The following is a 22,011-nucleotide window of genomic DNA, read 5'->3' on the forward strand; positions in this document are numbered from 1 at the left end:
TGACAGTGGCCTGTTCCAGTGGTGGGTGACGTGATGCCTGATTCTCTGCTATGACATGAAGACAGATTCTGTGCTGACATAAGGCCAGATTCTCTGTTACGGGACCTCTCTCCTCTGCCTGGGTGCCTGGGCCTAAATGTGTGACAGTGGCCTGTTCCAGTGGTGGGTGACGTGAAGCCTGATTCTCTGCTATGACATGAAGATTTATTCTGTGCTGACATAAGGCCAGATTCTCTGTTACGGGACCTCTCACCTCTGCCTGGGTGCCTGGGCCTCTATGTGTGACAGTGGCCTGTTCCAGTGGTGGGTGACGTGAAGCCTGATTCTCTGCTATGACATGAAGACTGATTCTGCGCTGACATAAGGCCAGATTCTCTGTTACAGGACCTCTCTCCTCTGCCTGGGTGCCTGGGCCTAAATGTGTGACAGTGGCCTGTTCCAGTGGTGGGTGACGTGATTCCTGATTCTCTGCTATGACCTGAAGAGTGATTCTGCGCTGACATAAGGCCAGATTCTCTGTTACGGGACCTCTCTCCTCTGCCTGGGTGCCTGGGCCTAAATGTGTGACAGTGGCCTGTTCCAGTGGTGGGTGACGTGATGCCTGATTCTCTGCTATGACATGAAGACTGATTCTGTGCTGACATGAAGCCAGATTCTCTGTTACGGGACCTCTCTCCTCTGCCTGGGTGCCTGGGCCTAAATGTGTGACAGTGGCCTGTTCCAGTGGTGGGTGACGTGAAGCCTGATTCTCTGCTATGACATGAAGACTGATTCTGTGCTGACATGAAGCCAGATTCTCTGCTATGGCATGAAGAGACTGATTCTGTGCTGACATGAAGCCAGATTCTTTGCTATGGCATGAAAAGACTGATTCTCTGCTGACGTGAAGCCAGATTCTCTGCTATGGGACCTCTGTCCAATTGATATTGGGTCATTTTTATTTTTTACATTTTTTTTTAAATTCATTTCCCTATCCACATTTGTTTGCAGGGGATTTACCTACATGTTGCTGCCTTTTGCAGCCCTCTAGCTCTTTCCTGGGCTGTTTTACAGCCTTTTTAGTGCCCAAAAGTTCGGGTCCCCATTGACTTCAATGGGGTTCGGGCTCGGGACGAAGTTCGGGTCGGGTTCGGATCCCGAACCCGAACATTTCTGGGAAGTTCGGCTGAACTTCTCGAACCCGAACATCCAGGTGTTCGCTCAACTCTAATCATAAGCCAAGAGAGAGCATTTTTTAAAAACCTCTCCTAGTAGCACCAAAACGTCTACAGCGCATGATGCTACAGTTGCAAAAATACAACCTGAATGTGGTTTACAAAAAATGATCAGAAATGTATATTGCAGACTTTTTATCAAGAGCAGCATTACCTCACAAAACAATGGACCCCAGATTATGAGATTTTCTTGATGCAATCAGAGGATGCCTTTTCTAAGGAACTGGAAGAGATAAACTTTGCAGAATATCTAAGAGTGTCTGATTTTATAACAAGACACGGAGGCTTCATATTGCTTTCTCTTCCTTTACTAAAATCCATAGCAGCAAGAAGAGTAACCATGGTAACAAAAAGAAACACCCCTAAGGGTAACCCCTCCCTCCATAAGTCCATAAGTAGCCCATCCTCAGGGAACACTTCCTCTTTCTTTGCTGCTCCATAGCAGATAAGTAGTGATATTTTTGCTCAGTGTGTGGTATTTAATATAACTCTCATTTACTGTTATAGCTTTAGTTTTTTCATCCCTCAGTGGGGGGGGGTGGGGGGGGGGGGGGGGTCTTTTCCCAGCCCCTTGTCTGTCAGTTACCCTCGTTTTTGTCTCATTCTAGTTTTACTTTTTGTATATTTATATATTGTCTGTTCACCGCGGTTACTTCCCGCCTTTGGGGGGGGGTTTGTTGCCCTTACTGTCTCCTCTTCCCCTCCGCTCACCCCACTGTGGGGAATTCAGTGTCGGCTTACCGGTTACCCTCCGGTCTTCACTTGGGGCCTGTCAGCTCTGCATTCGGTGCCATCCCCCGTCTTCGGCGCCGTCTTTCTTCTTGCGCCCAAATTCTCGCGAGATACGGGAGTTCGGGCGCCATCTTGCAGGTCCTCGGTACCATTCACGGGCGCCATCTTGGTGTCCCTCGCCGCTCTGACACGCCTCTCTGGGCGGTCTTATTCCTCTCTGTGGGCGGCAATTCGTTTCTACTCCGCTCCGATTGGCTTCTGGAGCGGAGGGGGGTGTTTCTTGTTCTTTCTGGCGGCCGTGCTCCTGCTTTCCCGGCGCCATTTTACGTCTGCAGTCAGGTTAGGTAGATCTATCTCTCTGTCTGTTACGTTTCTCTGGAGTGACTAACTCCCTATTATCATGTCGGCTCGCGATTCGGCTACCCCTGCCCCCAGCTCTTTGGTCCCCATACCCCAGGGTCCCTCTCCTAGCCATGGGTCACTGTCCATCTCCCCTGCTGAAGCCCAGGCTTTGGCCCTACAGCAATCCATATCCCATGCGATTGCTTCTGCCATGGGGTCTATGTCTTCTGTGATCACACAGTCCATTACTCAGGCCCTTATCCCTATGGCTTCTCCCAGCATCCCACCACCTGCCGCTTCTGCCTCCAGAAACCCTGTCACTGATAGCATGGTTCTATCACATGATAGCGTGCCTAGCTCACGCAAACGAGCCTGTCCGCTCCAGGCAGGAAAGTCGCGTCGGTGGAAATCTGCTCGCAATCAGCACGAGCCTAGTGATCACTCTGATAATGAGTCTGATGAGGAGGCTTTGAGTTTCCATCCGCATGATTCGGATGATGATGAAATTGCAGGTGCTATGGTGGATCATGATGTGGACGATTACGTCCCAGTTTCCCGGCCATCCACTAGTGGGGCCTCTGGTGCTGTCGCATCTACTGACAACACTCTTGTTGACCCAGCTGGGGAGCCCTTGTTTGACCCCGATAGCCTTCACCATCCCAGGTCGGCTGAGTGGGTTCCTACCTCCCATGTGGCTCAGTACTTGGAGGCCAGAATTAGAACTCCGCTTTGCAAGGAGACCCGCAACAAACTAAGGGCGGAATGCCCACGCCCTATTATCCCCAATAAAGTCGGGGAAACACCTAACGTAGACCCTAAAATGGTCCAATTTCTGACAAGAACAGGCTTTCACCCTCGCAGAGGCCTTGACTCAGCCCTGCGGGCTTGCCAAGATAAGCTCTTGGATATCTTAGGGCCCCTCACAAAAATTTTTGAGTTGGTGGAATCTGCCAAGGCTGATGGCTCTCAGATTGACCCAGATGAGCTCAGAGGCTGGGTGCAACGTGCCATTTGCGTCACTGGGAATGTCAACACTTCCCTGGCAATTGAGAGGAGGAAGGCAATCCTCATGAAAATCGAGCCTAAATTAACCAACATGGCTTTGTCCGAGTCTGGCAAAGATGCGCAGGGGCTCCTTTTTGGCGACCCCTTTATTAAGGAGTTAGGCAAGTTTGTCGGGGCCTTTACGGCTTTGGATAAAGCGCAATCTAGTATGCGCAGGGTCTTTCAGAATAGGGTCTCTACCAGGGCCGGCAGCTCAAGGGGCCGCCTGTCCGGCCGTACGCATTTTCAGACCCGTAATACCGGTCGAGGCTCCTTTCAACAACGCCAGACGTTTCAAGATCAACGTCAAACTCCATTCTTCCCGTCCAGAGGTACCTTCGGAAGGTCCAGAGGCTTCAGAGGAGCTCCAGGTTCCCGACGTCCATTTGGTAAGTCCTCAAGTTTGTCCTATGTCTTCTTCCCCATGCATAGGGGGCAGGCTCCTACATTTTTCACATGCCTGGGATCACATCACCTCCGACCCGTGGGTGCTTTCCACAATCAGGGGGTTTCAGATCGAACTGATAGACACCCCGATTCATCTACCCCCGTTCAGGCCGCGAGAGTTTTCCCTAGAGTCTCGCACTCTCATAGACACGGAACTCTTGTCCCTTCTGGAAAAAGGTGCCATAGAAAGGGCTCCAAACCCCTACGGGGGAGTGATCAGCGATATTTTCCTTGTGGAAAAGAAAGGGGGACAATTTCGTCCAGTGATAAACCTGAATAATCTGAACTTTTATGTGCGATACCGCCATTTCAAAATGGAGGGCATCCATCTGCTCAGAGACCTTCTCCTTCCCGACGAGTGGATGGTGAAGCTCGATTTAAAGGATGCATATCTCACAGTTCCTATTGCCCATCAGTCCAGGGATCTTCTGCGTTTCCTGTGGGGGGATCAGGTATGGCGGTTCACATGTCTCCCGTTTGGCCTCTCGTCAGCCCCGTGGTGTTTCACCAAGCTCATGAAGCCGGTGGTTTCATGGCTTCGGGGTCAGGGTGTCCGTCTGATAATTTATCTGGACGACATGCTCCTGATTGCCCGGGATCCTCCCACTCTCCTGGCACATCTGCGTCTGTCCGTCTCCCTGCTCACCGGTCTGGGATTTGTTATCAATCAAGAGAAATCTTGTCTTCAACCATCCAGATCCATGGAGTTCCTGGGATTCCGTGTGGATTCTTCCACCCGCACGCTTTGTCTTCCGATGTCCAAAGTTCGGGCCATCCGCAGGGAGTTACGTCACACTCTCCTATTACCTCGCGTTTCTCTACGTCACTTGGCCCGTGTTTTGGGACTGCTGTCTTCTTCAATTCAGGCGGTCTTTCCGGCCCCGCTGCACTACCGGGCGCTTCAGCGACTCAAGATTGCCCATCTTCAGACTGGGGCATCCTACGGGGAGTCGGTGGTGCTGGATCAAGAAACCAGGGACGAACTGACGTGGTGGATCCACAATCTCGAAGCATGGAATGGCAAGGCTATCGTGGGTCCTCAACCGGATGTGGTGATAGAATCAGACGCCAGCCTGCAGGGGTGGGGTGCTCGCTGCAATGGCGTGTCCACCGGAGGTCCATGGTCCACGTCGGAGACTTGTCTGCACATCAACGCATTGGAGCTACTGGCGGGATCCTTTGCGATTCAGAGCTTCGTCGATGGCAAGGTCAGTGCTTGTATTCGACTCAGGATGGACAATGTGTCGGCAGTACGTTATGTGAACGCCATGGGCGGCACTCGGTCAGCAATGCTAACTCACCTAGCGAAGGAGTTCTGGTCCTACTGTCTGGACAGGGGAATCACGGTCGTGGCGGAGTATATTCCAGGTCTTCTCAACGTCCACGCGGATTGGAGTTCACGCTACATCTCGGACTTCAGCGACTGGATGTTGGATTCTTCGGTGTTCTCCTCCATCGAATTCCTTTGGGGCCCGTTCTGCTTGGACCTGTTCGCATCTCGTTGGAACGCCCAGCTGCCTAGGTATTACAGTTGGAGGCCGGACCCTCGATCGGAGGCGGTGGACGCGTTGCTCCAGGATTGGTCAGGCGCCCTCTCGTACGCTTTTCCTCCTTTCGCCTTGATACCTCGGGTACTTTCTCAGGTACGTCGTCAGCAGGCGAAATTAGTCCTAGTGGTCCCGTTTTGGCGTCCGCAGACTTGGTTTCCTCAGTTGATGGAGTTGTTGATTGCGGATCCGTTTCTCCTTCCGACCCGACGGAATCTTCTTCAGGGCCCGGTGGGTCAGCACCATCCCCTCCTGTTGGACAACGCTCTTCGTCTCCTGGCGTGCAGGATCTCAGGGGTCGCTGGGACATCGGTGGAATATCGGAGACAACTCGATTCCTCTTGGAAAGTGCGTGGGCCCCCGGTACCATTCGGGCTTATCGTGCAGCCTGGGGAGTGTGGTCTGGTTGGTGCGTGGGACGGAACCTGGATCCCGTTTCGTCCCCTGTAGAGGATATTTTACGGTTTCTATCTTCTCTTTTTGAAGATGGCAAGGCCTATCGTACGATTAATTTGTACAGATCGGCTATTTCTTCCCATCATCAAGGTTTTTCGGGCCTTCCGGCAGGTCAACACCCTCTGGTTCGCCGGTTGCTCAAAGGTTCTCGTCTCGCTAGACCTCCTAGACCTCGGTTCTCCTCTTTGTGGGATGTGTCCTTGGTCATTGACTTCTTGACACGTTGGCCGTCTAATCCGGATCTTTCCTTACGTCAGCTTTCTGCAAAACTGGTTACGTTATTCTGCCTCGTTTCATGTAAGCGCGTTTCAGATGTCCGGGCCTTGGACTTTGACGCGGTCTCGTTCACTCCCGAAGGGATTTCTTTTAATGTTTCTCGTCGTACCAAGACGAGCATTTCTACAGTGGCTTACCCGGCTTTTTCTGATTGTCCCGCGGTTTGCCCGGTTTCCTGTTTTAGGGAATACTTCTCAAGGACGGCGCCCCTTAGGTCTAGGGACTCGCCACAGCTTTTTGTGTCCTTTCGCAGACCGTTTGCCCCGGTTACTAGTGTTACCCTTTCTCGCTGGGTCAAGTGGATTTTGTCCCTTGCGGGGATCGATACTTCCGTCTTTACCGCACATTCGGTGCGTGGAGCTTCCGCTACGTCTATGGCAGTTTCGGGAGCCCGTTTGGAAGATATTTTGAGACTAGCGGACTGGTCCAGGGCTTCTACGTTTAGGGATTTTTATTTTAGGCCTGGTCCTCATGCGTTTTCTTCAGTTATTTCTTAGCTTTAAACTAGCAATATGAAGCCTCCGTGTCTTGTTATAAAATTTAATGATTTTCCTAGTTTATGACGTAAAGTCATGATTTTATTAAAGACACGGAGGCGAATATTGCCCTCCCTTCCCTCCCTTATATATATATTTTTCTGTTTAGATATTTTATAAGTAATATATGCCATTTTATCTGTTATTTTGCATTCCATTATGTCATTTTTTATCTATTTGCTTACAGTTATTCTGACTATGGTGCTGTTGATATTTTACAGTATTCCTTACTCTGAGATTACCATACTATTTCTGTTCCGTTTTCCCTAGGTTGATGCTCCTGTTCTGGGCGCAGGTCTATGCAGATCGTTACAACTCTGGTTCGCAGTTAAGGTCGTCTCCCGTTGGAGTGCTCCGGTTTGGTAGTTCCCAGTGTCTGGATGTTCGGGATGTTTCGGTTGGACAAAGAAAGAGGAAGTGTTCCCTGAGGATGGGCTACTTATGGACTTATGGAGGGAGGGGTTACCCTTAGGGGTGTTTCTTTTTGTTACCATGGTTACTCTTCTTGCTGCTATGGATTTTAGTAAAGGAAGAGAAAGCAATATTCGCCTCCGTGTCTTTAATAAAATCATGACTTTACGTCATAAACTAGGAAAATCATTAAATTTGAGCCTACAACTAATTCAGAAGTTCACAGAACAAGATGAAGTCGTGCAAGCATTAAAAACGACTGTTCTTACAGGATGGCCAGACCAGAAAGAAAAAATACCGATTTGTATCAGGGACTACTGGGGCTTTAGAGATGAGATAAGCATACAAAATGGAATTCTGTATAAAGGACACAGAGTCATCATACCAAAAAACATGCGCCCAGAAATGAAAGCGAGGACTGATTCTAGCCACTTAGGAATAGAAGCATGCCTTCGCAAGGCCAAGGATGTCATCTTTTGGCCACACATGGGCCCAGAGATTATAGAGGCAATAAAGAACTGTAACACTTGCAATGAGTATATGCGTAAACAAACAAAAGAACCTCTGATGACTCACAAAGTGCCCACTCTACCCTGGAGCAAACTAGGCATGGACTCATTTTCCTTAACAGGACAAGATTACTTAATAATTGTTGATTATTATTCAGATTTCTGGGAAATTTATTTAGTTTCTGATACCACCTCTAAAACAATTATAGATTGTTGCAAAGCACATTTTAGCAGACATGGAATCTCTGATAACGGACCACAGTTTGTCAGCTCAGAGTTTGCACGATTTTGTAGAGAGTGTGAATTTGAACATCTTACATCATCCCCACATCACAGTCAGTCCAACGGTAAAGCTGAAGCTACTGTAAAAATAGCAAAAACACTCATAAAGAAAGTTAAACGAGAAGACAAGGATATCTGGAAAGCGGTTCTTCACTGGAGAAATACCCCATCAGAAGGCACCAGCAGTAGTCCTGTACAACGGCTAATGTCAAGAAGGACCAGGACTTTACTTCCGACTGCTCAGAAACTGCTGTTTCCAAAGGTTATAAAAGGAGTGGTCGAGAACCTAACTGAAAGACGCAAAAAAGCAAAGGCATATTATGATAAAGGAGCCAAGGAACTTCCCGAACTAAGCATTGGTCAGCCAGTGCGAATACAGCCATCGCCTTCGTCTACAGATAAGTGACGTGATTAAACCAGGTACATCTCCAGATGGGACAACTCCCAAAGAAACAGGGATGGATGATCATATGCAACAATGTGAAGCTCCTGCCACACCAAGACGTACTAGAACTAGGGTTATTAGAACACCAACAAGATATAAGGATTTTGTATGCTAGATACATTATATACAGGGAGTGCAGAATTATTAGGCAAATGAGTATTTTGACCACATCATCCTCTTTATGCATGTTGTCTTACTCCAAGCTGTATAGGCTCGAAAGCCTACTACCAATTAAGCATATTAGGTGATGTGCATCTCTGTAATGAGAAGGGGTGTGGTCTAATGACATCAACACCCTATATTAGGTGTGCATAATTATTAGGCAACTTCCTTTCCTTTGGCAAAATGGGTCAAAAGAAGGACTTGACAGGCTCAGAAAAGTCAAAAATAGTGAGATATCTTGCAGAGGGATGCAGCACTCTTAAAATTGCAAAGCTTCTGAAGCGTGATCATCGAACAATCAAGCGTTTCATTCAAAATAGTCAACAGGGTCGCAAGAAGCGTGTGGAAAAACCAAGGCGCAAAATAACTGCCCATGAACTGAGAAAAGTCAAGCGTGCAGCTGCCAAGATGCCACTTGCCACCAGTTTGGCCATATTTCAGAGCTGCAACATCACTAGAGTGCCAAAAAGCACAAGGTGTGCAATACTCAGAGACATGGCCAAGGTAAGAAAGGCTAAAGGACGACCACCACTGAACAAGACACACAAGCTGAAATGTCAAGACTGGGCCAAGAAATATCTCAAGACTGATTTTTCTAAGGTTTTATGGACTGATGAAATGAGAGTGAGTCTTGATGGGCCAGATGGATGGGCCCGTGGCTGGATTGGTAAAGGGCAGAGAGCTCCAGTCCGACTCAGACGCCAGCAAGGTGGAGGTGGAGTACTGGTTTGGGCTGGTATCATCAAAGATGAGCTTGTGGGGCCTTTTCGGGTTGAGGATGGAGTCAAGCTCAACTCCCAGTCCTACTGCCAGTTTCTGGAAGACACCTTCTTCAAGCAGTGGTACAGGAAGAAGTCTGCATCCTTCAAGAAAAACATGATTTTCATGCAGGACAATGCTCCATCACACGCGTCCAAGTACTCCACAGCGTGGCTGGCAAGAAAGGGTATAAAAGAAGAAAATCTAATGACATGGCCTCCTTGTTCACCTGATCTGAACCCCATTGAGAACCTGTGGTCCATCATCAAATGTGAGATTTACAAGGAGGGAAAACAGTACACCTCTCTGAACAGTGTCTGGGAGGCTGTGGTTGCTGCTGCACGCAATGTTGATGGTGAACAGATCAAAACACTGACAGAATTTCATGATTTTCCTATTCCATGACGTAAAGTCATGATTTTATTAAAGACACGGAGGAGAGTATTGCATCAACTCTCTTTACTGTTACCATAGCAGCAAAGAATGAACAGTCAATCACAAGAAGAAAACCATAGTAACCAAACTCCTCCCACCATCCCAGTATATAATGGCTCAGCCCCTGGGATCATCCTCTTTCTTTGTACAGCTGCTCCAAACTGTAAACTTCCGAAACTGGTCATCCTGGACCGGAACTCTTGACCACGCAGACCGGATAACACCTTCAACAGAAGGGAGAACGAACTTTGACGGCATAGAAACACGGGTCCTGTTCTTGGAACCAAATCTGGATATAAATCGTCGTCTCAACCTGTGGAATCGAAACACACACCAGCGATAGAATCAAAAGGTAAAGGACTGTATCAAACAGACTTAAACTGTAAGTGAAATAAATAACTGAGATGAAAGAAAGAACGAGGATACATAATTACAATCCGAACATCCTACACAATCTAAGTTAGGGTGGGTAGGGCGGGCAATACTCGCCTCCGTGTCTTTAATAAAATCATGACTTTACGTCATGGAATAGGAAAATCATGAAATTTTATGACAAGACACGGAGGCTCCTATTGCAAGTTTAAAGCTGAGAAACAACAGAAGTAAATGCATGTGACATAGGACGGAAATAAAATTCCCGAAACGTGGACACCCTGGACCAATCCGCTAAGCGCATAACATCTTCCAAACGGGCTCCAGAAACCGACATGGAAGTAGCGGAAGCACCATGAACCGAATGGGCCGTAAAGGTATTAGTATCAATGCCTGCTAGACCCAGAATCTCCTTAACCCAGCGTGACAAGGTCACACTGGAGACAGGAGCATAAGGTCTCCGAAAAGAAATAAATAAATGAGGAAATTCCGGAGAGCGCAGAGTCATAGTACGGGATTCGTACTCCTGTAAGCAAGCAACTGGGCAAAGTTGTGGGGACTGCTGGAAGGAAGGGTAGGATACCAAACGGATGCCTGTTTTAGTACGTCTGGAGATGTTAAATTGGACACCTTCCAAGATGAATGACCGCGCATCATAGTCTAGGGCACGAACATCCGAAACCCTCTTACAAGAAATGAGACATAACAAGGTTACTAGTTTTGCCGACAATTGGCGTAGGGACAGTAGAGCATTAGGAGACCAAGAGGAAAAGAAATTTAACACCAATTCCACATCCCACGTTGTAGAAAAACGAGGTCTGGGAGGGCGAGATAGGCGAGAGCCTTTAAGTAAGCGACACACCAGAGGATGCTGGCCCACAGGGCATCCCTCAATAACCTCGTGTCTAGAGGAAATCGCTGACCTATAAAGGTTAATCGTGCGATAGGCCTTACCTGAATCATAAAGGGAAGACAAAAAGGACAAGACAGAAGCTACAGGGGCACGAAAGGGATCCAGAGAGTGTCCTCCGCACCAACGAGCCCAAGCGTCCCAGGCGGAACGATAAGCCCGTCTGGTTCCGGGGGCCCATGCGTTTTCCAGTAGAAAAATAGTCGTGTTTGAAACTCCAGACAATGAGCTGGGACACCCGAGATCCTGCAAGCTAGAAGTCGGAGGAGACCTGCTTGTAGAAGGGGATGGGATTCCCCCGTCGGACTCCGCAGGAGGGAGAGTTGGTCCGGAAGGAGAAGCGGAAAATCCACTAATAGGTTCAGAACCAGAGGGAACCAAGACTGTGACCTCCATAGGGGTAGGACCAAGATGAGTTCCGCTGCTTGGTATTGAACCTGTAGAAGAACTCGAGGGATTAGAGCAAATGGAGGGAAGGCGTACATTAACGCCCCTCCCCAGTGTTGCAGGAACGCGTCCGGATCCGGACGCCAGCTGAAGAATCTGGGAAGCTGGGAAACTGCGAATCGCCAAAGACCCTGCCAGCAACTCCAGACCATTGATATGGAGACGAGCCACCTCGGGGGACCAGGGGCCTCCTGTGGATACCCCATTGCAGTGCGCTCCCCAGCCTCGCAAGCTGGCGTCCGACTCTATAACCAGATCCGGAAGAGGACCGAATAGGGCTTTGCCATTCCAGACTGACAGGTTCTGGATCCACCATTGAAGCTCGTCCTTCGTCTCCCTGTCTAGAATGATCATGTCTGAATAGGCGGCTCCTGCCTGGAGATGAGCAATTTTGAGCCGCTGGAGGGCTCGGTAATGCAAGGGAGCCGGAAAAATGGCTTGTATGGACGATGCCAGAAGTCCTATTAGTCGTGCCAAGTGTCGAAGAGACAACTGCGGTCGAAGCAGTGCATGGCGTAACTCGACCGAATCGACCGGACCTTGGATAGGGGAAGATGAAGGGTTAGGGAAAGGGAGTCTATCCGGAATCCTAAAAACTCTATTGAAGTGGCTGGTGTGAGGCACGATTTTTCTTGGTTTATGATAAAACCTAACCCTGAGAGAAGATTGACGGACATGGAGAGATGTCTGAGGAGGAGGGACGGACTTTGCGCCATGATAAGAATATCGTCTAGATAAATTATCATGCGTACCCCTCTGCTGCGGAGCCAAGCCACAACCGGTTTCATTACCTTGGTGAAACACCAAGGGGCGGACGACAGGCCAAAAGGTAGGCAGGTGAACCGCCAGACTTGATCTCTCCAAAGGAAACGGAGTAGATCCCTGGAAGCAGGGGCCACTGGGACTGTGAGATACGCATCTTTTAGGTCTAATTTGACCATCCAGTCGCCCGCAAGGAGCATGTCCCTTAAAAGATGGATACCCTCCATCTTGAAGTGACGATACTGAACCAACGCGCTGAGGGGTTTCAAATTGATGACAGGGTGCATCTGACCTCCTTTTTTCTCCACTAGAAACATATTGCTGATCACGCCAGTGGTGTGAGTCGTGGCGCGTTCTATTGCTTGTTTGTGGAGTAATTCCATTAGTTCCCTGTGAAGGTGTAACTGAAGTGGACCAGTTAAATGAATAGGATGGGGGGTAGGCAAGAGGTCTGGGGAGGCTACCAAATCTATCGTGAAACCTCTGACGGTGTTCAGAACCCACCGGTCTGAGGTAATCGCGGACCAAGCATGGAAAAAGAGACGGAGTCTGCCTCCGACACAATCTGTTGAAAAAGGCAACATGAGAGCGGGATGGGAACTTACCGACTGGTCGCCGAAAGGAGGGTGCTCCCCGATAACCTCTGGAACGTCCTGGTGTACCCCGGGAGGGGAAAAAGGAAGGTTGGTGTCTGGGGTCTTGAAGTGAGGATCTGTAATTAAAGGAGCCTCTCCCCGTGCCGCGGGGATGGAAGTTAGAGTGGCCGGACAGTCGGCTCCTAGAGCTGCCGGCCCTGTTGGAGAAACGGTTATTAAACACTTTCCGCATTGAGGTCTGAGCTTTGTCCAGAGCCGTGAAAGCCCCGACATATCTGCCCAATTCTTTTATAAAGGAATCTCCAAACAGGAGACCCTGAGCATCTTTGCCCGCCTCAGACAGGGCTAGGTTGGAGAGTTTTGGCTCCACTTTAATCAAAATAGCTTTACGTCTCTCTATGGCCAAAGAGGTGTTTACGTTACCCGTAATACAAATGGCCCTCTGAATCCATCCCCCTAATTCAATGGGGTCTACGGATGTACCTTCTGCTTTGGCGGATTCCGCGATGTCAAATATCCTGGCAAGAGGGCCTGTAATATCCAGGAGCTTATCTTGGACGGCTCTCAGAGCTGAATCTAACCCCTTTTTGGGGTTGAACCCCGTTTTCGACAGGAATTGGACCATTTTAGGATCCACTGTCGGTGTCTCACACACCTTGTGGGGAATGAGAGGGCGTGGGCACTCCGCTCGCAACTTGGGAGAAGGTGCCGAGATGTCGCGAGATCTCGGAAAAAACGGCGCGCAAGGGGAAAGAAAAAGAGGGCCTGAGGAGGACCGGAGCAGAGGAAACGGCGAATCGATGTGGGGAACTACCCCCAGGTATGCTGGCCGAAATAGGAAAGAAAGTAGGCCAAAAAAGCTAACATACAAATAAGACAAAATTAACCCATGGGGGAAACGGGTTAAAGGTACAATAAGAATAGGGAATCAACCCTAAGGGAGAAAGTAATCAAAATCACCATAAAAGAAAAACCATATACAATAGTAAAAAGATACTCATCTGCTATGGCAGCAGCAAAGAAAGAGGATGATCCCAGGGGCTGAGCCATTATATACTGGGATGGTGGGAGGAGTTTGGTTACTATGGTTTTCTTCTTGTGATTGACTGTTCATTCTTTGCTGCTATGGTAACAGTACAGAGAGTTGATGCAATAGGAGCCTCCGTGTCTTGTCATAAAATCCATGGATGGCAGGCTTTTGAGTGTCCTTGCAAAGAAAGGTGGCTATATTGGTCACTGATTTGTTTTTGTTTTGTTTTTGAATGTCAGAAATGTATATTTGTGAATGTTGAGATGTTATATTGGTTTCACTGGTAAAAATAAATAATTGAAATGGGTATATATTTGTTTTTTGTTGAGTTGCCTAATAATTACGCACAGTAATAGTCACCTGCACACACAGATATCCCCCTAAAATAGCTAAAACTAAAAACAAACTGAAAACTACTTCCAAAAATATTCAGCTTTGATATTAATGAGTTTTTTGGGTTCATTGAGAACATGGTTGTTGTTCAATAATAAAATTTATCCTCAAAAATACAACTTGCCTAATAATTCTGCACTCCCTGTAAAGCATTGTCACCTTTGGAATGTATTGTGGTATCCAATCATCTTATGTTATATATTACTTGATTTCACAAGAAAGGGAGGATGTTAGGAGTTATACATGTTAGCATGTTTACTGCCACCTGTAGGCTATATATAGATATGACAGTTTATAACCTTTGTTATATTGTTTGTGTCTGAATGAAGTTGTTGTGGAAATACCCTCCATGGTTACAGGAAACATCTGAACCAGATAAGTTTCTCTTGGTCTGATCAGACCACAGGACACAGTAATCCATATCCTTAGTCTGCTTGTCTTCAGCAAACTGTTAGTGGGCTTTCTTGTGCATGATCTTTTGAAGAAGCTTCCTTCTGGGACGACAGCCATGCAGACCATTTGATGCAGTGTGCTGCATATGACGCTGAGCACTGACAGGCTGACCCCTACTGGCTGACCCCCCCCCCTGTAACCTCTGCAGCAATGCTGGCAGCACTCATACATCCTCTGGATATGACGCTGAGCACTGACAGGCTGACCCCCCACCTCTGTAACCTCTGCAACAATGCTGGCAGCACTCATACAACCTCTGGATATGACGCTGAGCACTGACAGGCTGACCCCCCACCCCTGTAACCTCTGCAACAATGCTGGCAGCACTCATACAGCCTCTGGATATGATGCTGAGCACTGACAGGCTGACCCCCCACCCCTGTAACCTCTGCAGCAATGCTGGCAGCACTCATACAGCCTCTGGATATGACGCTGAGCACTGACAGGCTGACCCCCCACCTCTGTAACCTCTGCAACAATGCTGGCAGCACTCATACAACCTCTGGATATGACGCTGAGCACTGACAGGCTGACCCCCCACCCCTGTAACCTCTGCAGCAATGCTGGCAGCACTCATACAACCTCTGGATATGACTCTGAGCACTGACAGGCTGACCCCCCACCCCTGTAACCTCTGCAGCAATGCCGGCAGCACTCATACAACCTCTGGATATGACACTGAGCACTGACAGGCTGACCCCCCACCCCTGTAACCTCTGCAGCAATGCTGGCAGCACTCATACAACCTCTAGATATGACTCTGAGCACTGACAGGCTGACCCCCCACCCCTGTAACCTCTGCAGCAATGCCGGCAGCACTCATACAACCTCTGGATATGACACTGAGCACTGACAGGCTGACCCCCCACCCCTGTAACCTCTGCAGCAATGCTGGCAGCACTCATACAACCTCTAGATATGACGCTGAGCACTGACAGGCTGACCCCCCACCCCTGTAACCTCTGCAGCAATGCTGGCAGCACTCCTACAACCTCTAGATATGACGCTGAGCACTGACAGGCTGACCCCCCCACCCCTGTAACCTCTGCAGCAATGCTGGCAGCACTCATACAACCTCTGGATATGATGCTGAGCACTGACAGGCTGACCTTTCCCCCCCCCCCCCCCACCCCTGTAACCTCTGCAGCAATGCTGGCAGCACTCATACAACCTCTGGATATGACGCTGAGCACTGACAGGCTGACCCCCACCCCTGTAACCTCTGCAGCAATGCTGGCAGCACTCATACAACCTCTGGATATGACGCTGAGCACTGACAGGCTGACCCCCCACCTGCAACCTCTGCAGCAATGCTGGCAGCACTCATACAGCCTCTGGATATGACGCTGAGCACTGACAGGCTGACCCCCCACCCCTGTAACCTCTGCAGCAATGCTGGCAGCACTCATACAACCTCTGGATATGACGCTGAGCACTGACAGGCTGACCCCCCACCCCTGTAACCTCTGCAGCAATGCTGGCAGCACTCATACAACCTCTGGATATGACACTGAGCACTGACAGGCTGACCCCCCACCCCTGTAACCTCTGCAGCAATGCTGGCAGCACTCATACAGCCTCTGGATATGACGCTGAGCACTGACAGGCTGACCCCCCACCCCTGTAACCTCTGCAGCAATGCTGGCAGCACTCATACAACCTCTGGATATGACGCTGAGCACTGACAGGCGGACCCCCCACCCCTGTAACCTCTGCAGCAATGCTGGCAGCACTCATACAACCTCTAGATATGACGCTGAGCACTGACCCCCCACCCCTGTAACCTCTGCAGCAATGCTGGCAGCACTCATACAGCCTCTGGATATGACGCTGAGCACTGACAGGCTGACCCCCCACCCCTGTAACCTCTGCAGCAATGCTGGCAGCACTCATACAACCTCTGGATATGACGCTGAGCACTGACAGTCTGACCCCCACCCCTGTAACCTCTGCAGCAATGCTGGCAGCACTCATACAACCTCTGGATATGACGCTGAGCACTGACCCCCCACCCCTGTAACCTCTGCAGCAATGCTGGCAGCACTCATACAGCCTCTGGATATGACGCTGAGCACTGACAGGCTGACCCCCCACCCCTGTAACCTCTGCAGCAATGCTGGCAGCACTCATACAACCTCTGGATATGACGCTGAGCACTGGCAGGCTGACCCCCCACCACTGTAACCTCTGCAGCAATGCTGGCAGCACTCATACAGCCTCTGGATATGACGCTGAGCACTGACAGGCTGACCCCCCACCCCTGTAACCTCTGCAGCAATGCTGGCAGCACTCATACAACCTCTGGATATGATGCTGAGCACTGACAGGCTGACCCCCCACCCCTGTAACCTCTGCAGCAATGCTGGCAGCACTCATACAACCTCTGGATATGATGCTGAGCACTGACAGGCTGACCCCCCACCCCTGTAACCTCTGCAGCAATGCTGGCAGCACTCATACAACCTCTGGATATGACACTGAGCACTGACAGGCTGACCCCCCACCCCTGTAACCTCTGCAGCAATGCTGGCAGCACTCATACAGCCTCTGGATATGACGCTGAGCACTGACAGGCTGACCCCCCACCCCTGTAACCTCTGCAGCAATGCTGGCAGCACTCATACAACCTCTGGATATGACGCTGAGCACTGACAGGCGGACCCCCCACCCCTGTAACCTCTGCAGCAATGCTGGCAGCACTCATACAACCTCTGGATATGACGCTGAGCACTGACCCCCCACCCCTGTAACCTCTGCAGCAATGCTGGCAGCACTCATACAGCCTCTGGATATGACGCTGAGCACTGACAGGCTGACCCCCCACCCCTGTAACCTCTGCAGCAATGCTGGCAGCACTCATACAACCTCTGGATATGACGCTGAGCACTGACAGTCTGACCCCCACCCCTGTAACCTCTGCAGCAATGCTGGCAGCACTCATACAACCTCTGGATATGACGCTGAGCACTGACCCCCCACCCCTGTAACCTCTGCAGCAATGCTGGCAGCACTCATACAGCCTCTGGATATGACGCTGAGCACTGACAGGCTGACCCCCCACCACTGTAACCTCTGCAGCAATGCTGGCAGCACTCATACAGCCTCTGGATATGATGCTGAGCACTGACAGTCGGACCCCCCACCCCTGTAACCTCTGCAGCAATGCTGGCAGCACTCATACAACCTCTGGATATGACGCTGAGCACTGACAGGCTGACCCCCACCCCTGTAACCTCTGCAGCAATGCTGGCAGCACTCATACATCCTCTGGATATGACGCTGAGCACTGACAGTCGGACCCCCCACCCCTATAACCTCTGCAGCAATGCTGGCAGCACTCATACAGCCTCTGGATATGACGCTGAGCACTGGCAGGCTGACCCCCCACCACTGTAACCTCTGCAGCAATGCTGGCAGCACTCATATCACCTCTGGATATGACGCTGAGCACTGTCAGGCTGACCCCCACCCCTGTAACCTCTGCAGCAATGCTGGCAGCACTCATACAACCTCTGGATATGACGCTGAGCACTGACAGGCTGACCCCCACCCCTGTAACCTCTGCAGCAATGCTGGCAGCACTCATACAACCTCTGGATATGATGCTGAGCACTGACAGGCTGTCCCTCCACCCCTGTAACCTCTGCAGCAATGCTGGCAGCACTCATACAATCTCTGGATATGACGCTGAGCACTGACAGGCTGACCCCCCACCCCTGTAACCTCTGCAGCAATGCTGGCAGCACTCATACAACCTCTGGATATGATGCTGAGCACTGACAGGCTGACCCCCCACCCATGTAACCTCTGCAGCAATGCTGGCAGCACTCATAGAGCCTCTGGATATGACGCTGAGCACTGACAGGCTGACCCCCCACCACTGTAACCACTGCAGCAATGCTGGCAGCACTCATACAACCTCTGGATATGACGCTGAGCACTGACAGGCTGACCCCCCCCTGTAACCTCTGCAGCAATGCTGGCAGCACTCATACAACCTCTGGATATGACGCTGACCACTGACAGGCGGACCCCCCACCCCTATAACCTCTGCAGCAATGCTGGCAGCACTCATACAACCTCTGGATATGACGCTGAGCACTGACAGGCTGACCCCCCACCCCTGTGACCTCTGCAGCAATGCTGGCAGCACTCATACATCCTCTGGATATGATGCTGAGCACTGACAGGCTGACCCCCCACCCCTGTAACCTCTGCAGCAATGCTGGCAGCACTCATACAACCTCTGGATATGACGCTGAGCACTGACAGGCTGACCCCCCCACCCCTGTGACCTCTGCAGCAATGCTGGCAGCACTCATACAACCTCTGGATATGATGCTGAGCACTGACAGGCTGTCCCTCCACCCCTGTAACCTCTGCAGCAATGCTGGCAGCACTCATACAATCTCTGGATATGACGCTGAGCACTGACAGGCTGACCCCCCACCCCTGTAACCTCTGCAGCAATGCTGGCAGCACTCATACAACCTCTGGATATGATGCTGAGCACTGACAGGCTGTCCCTCCACCCCTGTAACCTCTGCAGCAATGCTGGCAGCACTCATACAATCTCTGGATATGACGCTGAGCACTGACAGGCTGACCCCCCACCCCTGTAACCTCTGCAGCAATGCTGGCAGCACTCATACAACCTCTGGATATGATGCTGAGCACTGACAGGCTGACCCCCCACCCATGTAACCTCTGCAGCAATGCTGGCAGCACTCATAGAGCCTCTGGATATGACGCTGAGCACTGACAGGCTGACCCCCCACCACTGTAACCACTGCAGCAATGCTGGCAGCACTCATACAACCTCTGGATATGACGCTGAGCACTGACAGGCTGACCCCCCCCTGTAACCTCTGCAGCAATGCTGGCAGCACTCATACAACCTCTGGATATGACGCTGACCACTGACAGGCGGACCCCCCACCCCTATAACCTCTGCAGCAATGCTGGCAGCACTCATACAACCTCTGGATATGACGCTGAGCACTGACAGGCTGACCCCCCACCCCTGTAACCTCTGCAGCAATGCTGGCAGCACTCATACAACCTCTGGATATGACGCTGAGCACTGACAGGCTGACCCCCCACCCCTGTAACCTCTGCAGCAATGCTGGCAGCACTCATACAGCCTCTGGATATGACGCTGAGCACTGACAGGCTGACCCCCCACCCCTATAACCTCTGCAGCAATGCTGGCAGCACTCATACAACCTCTGGATATGACGCTGAGCACTGACAGGCTGACCCCCCACCCCTGTAACCTCTGCAGCAATGCTGGCAGCACTCATACAACCTCTGGATATGACGCTGAGCACTGACAGGCTGACCCCCCACCCCTGTAACCTCTGCAGCAATGCTGGCAGCACTCATACAGCCTCTGGATATGACGCTGAGCACTGACAGGCTGACCCCCCACCCCTATAACCTCTGCAGCAATGCTGGCAGCACTCATACAACCTCTGGATATGACGCTGAGCACTGACAGGCTGACCCCCCACCCCTGTAACCTCTGCAGCAATGCTGGCAGCACTCATACAACCTCTGGATATGACGCTGAGCACTGACAGGCTGACCCCCCACCCCTGTAACCTCTGCAGCAATGCTGGCAGCACTCATACAACCTCTGGATATGACGCTGAGCACTGACAGGCTGACCCCCCACCCCTGTAACCTCCGCAGCAATGCTGGCAGCACTCATACAGCCTCTGGATATGACGCTGAGCACTGACAGGCTGACCCCCACCCCTGTAACCTCTGCAGCAATGCCGGCAGCACTCATACAACCTCTGGATATGATGCTGAGCACTGACAGGCTGACCCCTCACCCCTGTAACCTCTGCAGCAATGCTGGCAGCACTCATACAACCTCTGGATATGACGCTGAGCACTGACAGGCTGACCCCCCCCTGTAACCTCTGCAGCAATGCTGGCAGCACTCATACAACCTCTGGATATGACGCTGAGCACTGACAGGCGGACCCCCCACCCCTATAACCTCTGCAGCAATGCTGGCAGCACTCATACAACCTCTGGATATGACGCTGAGCACTGACAGGCTGACCCCCCACCCCTGTAACCTCTGCAGCAATGCTGGCAGCACTCATACAACCTCTGGATATGACGCTGAGCACTGACAGGCTGACCCCCCACCCCTGTAACCTATGCAGCAATGCTGGCAGCACTCATACAACCTCTGGATATGATGCTGAGCACTGACAGGCTGTCCCTCCACCCCTGTAACCTCTGCAGCAATGCTGGCAGCACTCATACAACCTCTGGATATGACGCTGAGCACTGACAGGCTGACCCCCCCCCCCCCCTGTAACCTCTGCAGCAATGCTGGCAGCACTCATACAACCTCTGGATATGACGCTGAGCACTGACAGGCTGACCCCCCACCCCTGTAACCTCTGCAGCAATGCTGGCAGCACTCATACAACCTCTGGATATGACGCTGAGCACTGACAGGCTGACCCCCCACCCCTGTAACCTCTGCAGCAATGCTGGCAGCACTCATACAACCTCTGGATATGATGCTGAGCACGTGCACTCAACTTCTTTGGTCGACTGGTCGACCATGGCGAGGTCTGTTCTGAGTGGAACCTGTCTTGGTAAACCGCTGTATGGTCTTGGCCACCGTGCTGCAGCTCAGTTTCAGGATGTTGGCAATCTTCTTATAGCCTCGGCCATCTTTATGTCAAGAAACAATTATTTTTTTCAGATCCTCAGAGAGTTCTTTGCCATGAGGTGCCATGTTGAACTTCCAGTGACCAGTATGAGAGAGTCTGAGAGCGATAACACTAAATATAACACACCTGATCCCCATTCACACCTGCAACCTTGTAACACTAATGAGTCACATGAAAACGGGGAGGGAAAATGGGTAATTGGGCACAATTTGGCCATTTTCACTTAGGGGTGTACTTACTTTTGTTGCCAGCGGTTTAGACATTAATGACTGTGTGTTGAGTTATTTTGAGGGCACGCCAAATTTACACTGTTATACAAGCTGTACACTGACTACTTTACATTGTATCAAAGTGTCATATCTTTAGTGTTGTCCCATAAAAAGATATAATAAAAAATAAAAAAAAATGAGAGGGGTGTATTCATTTTTGTGAGATACTGTATGTTATACTGTATTATCTACGGTATTAAATTAGTTAAAAAAGAAAAGCATACAGCAGCCTTCAGTAGTGGTCCCATGACAGAGTGGGGAGGGTGGCTGCAGCAGTGGCAGTAAGGCTGTGTTCACATCACTGTTTATTTTTCCGTTCTTCTGCTTTGTCACACAGCAGCAGTGGCAGTACCAGTGCCGATAGTGGCCCCATGCCAGAGTGGGGAGGGGGGCAGCAGAAACAGCAGTGACAGTGACAGTAGTGGCCCCATGACAGAGTGGGGCAGCAGCAGTGGCATACAGCAGAAGATGGCGGCAG

This window comes from Bufo bufo, chromosome 1, assembly GCF_905171765.1.
Source record: "Bufo bufo chromosome 1, aBufBuf1.1, whole genome shotgun sequence".
NCBI lineage: Eukaryota > Metazoa > Chordata > Amphibia > Anura > Bufonidae > Bufo > Bufo bufo.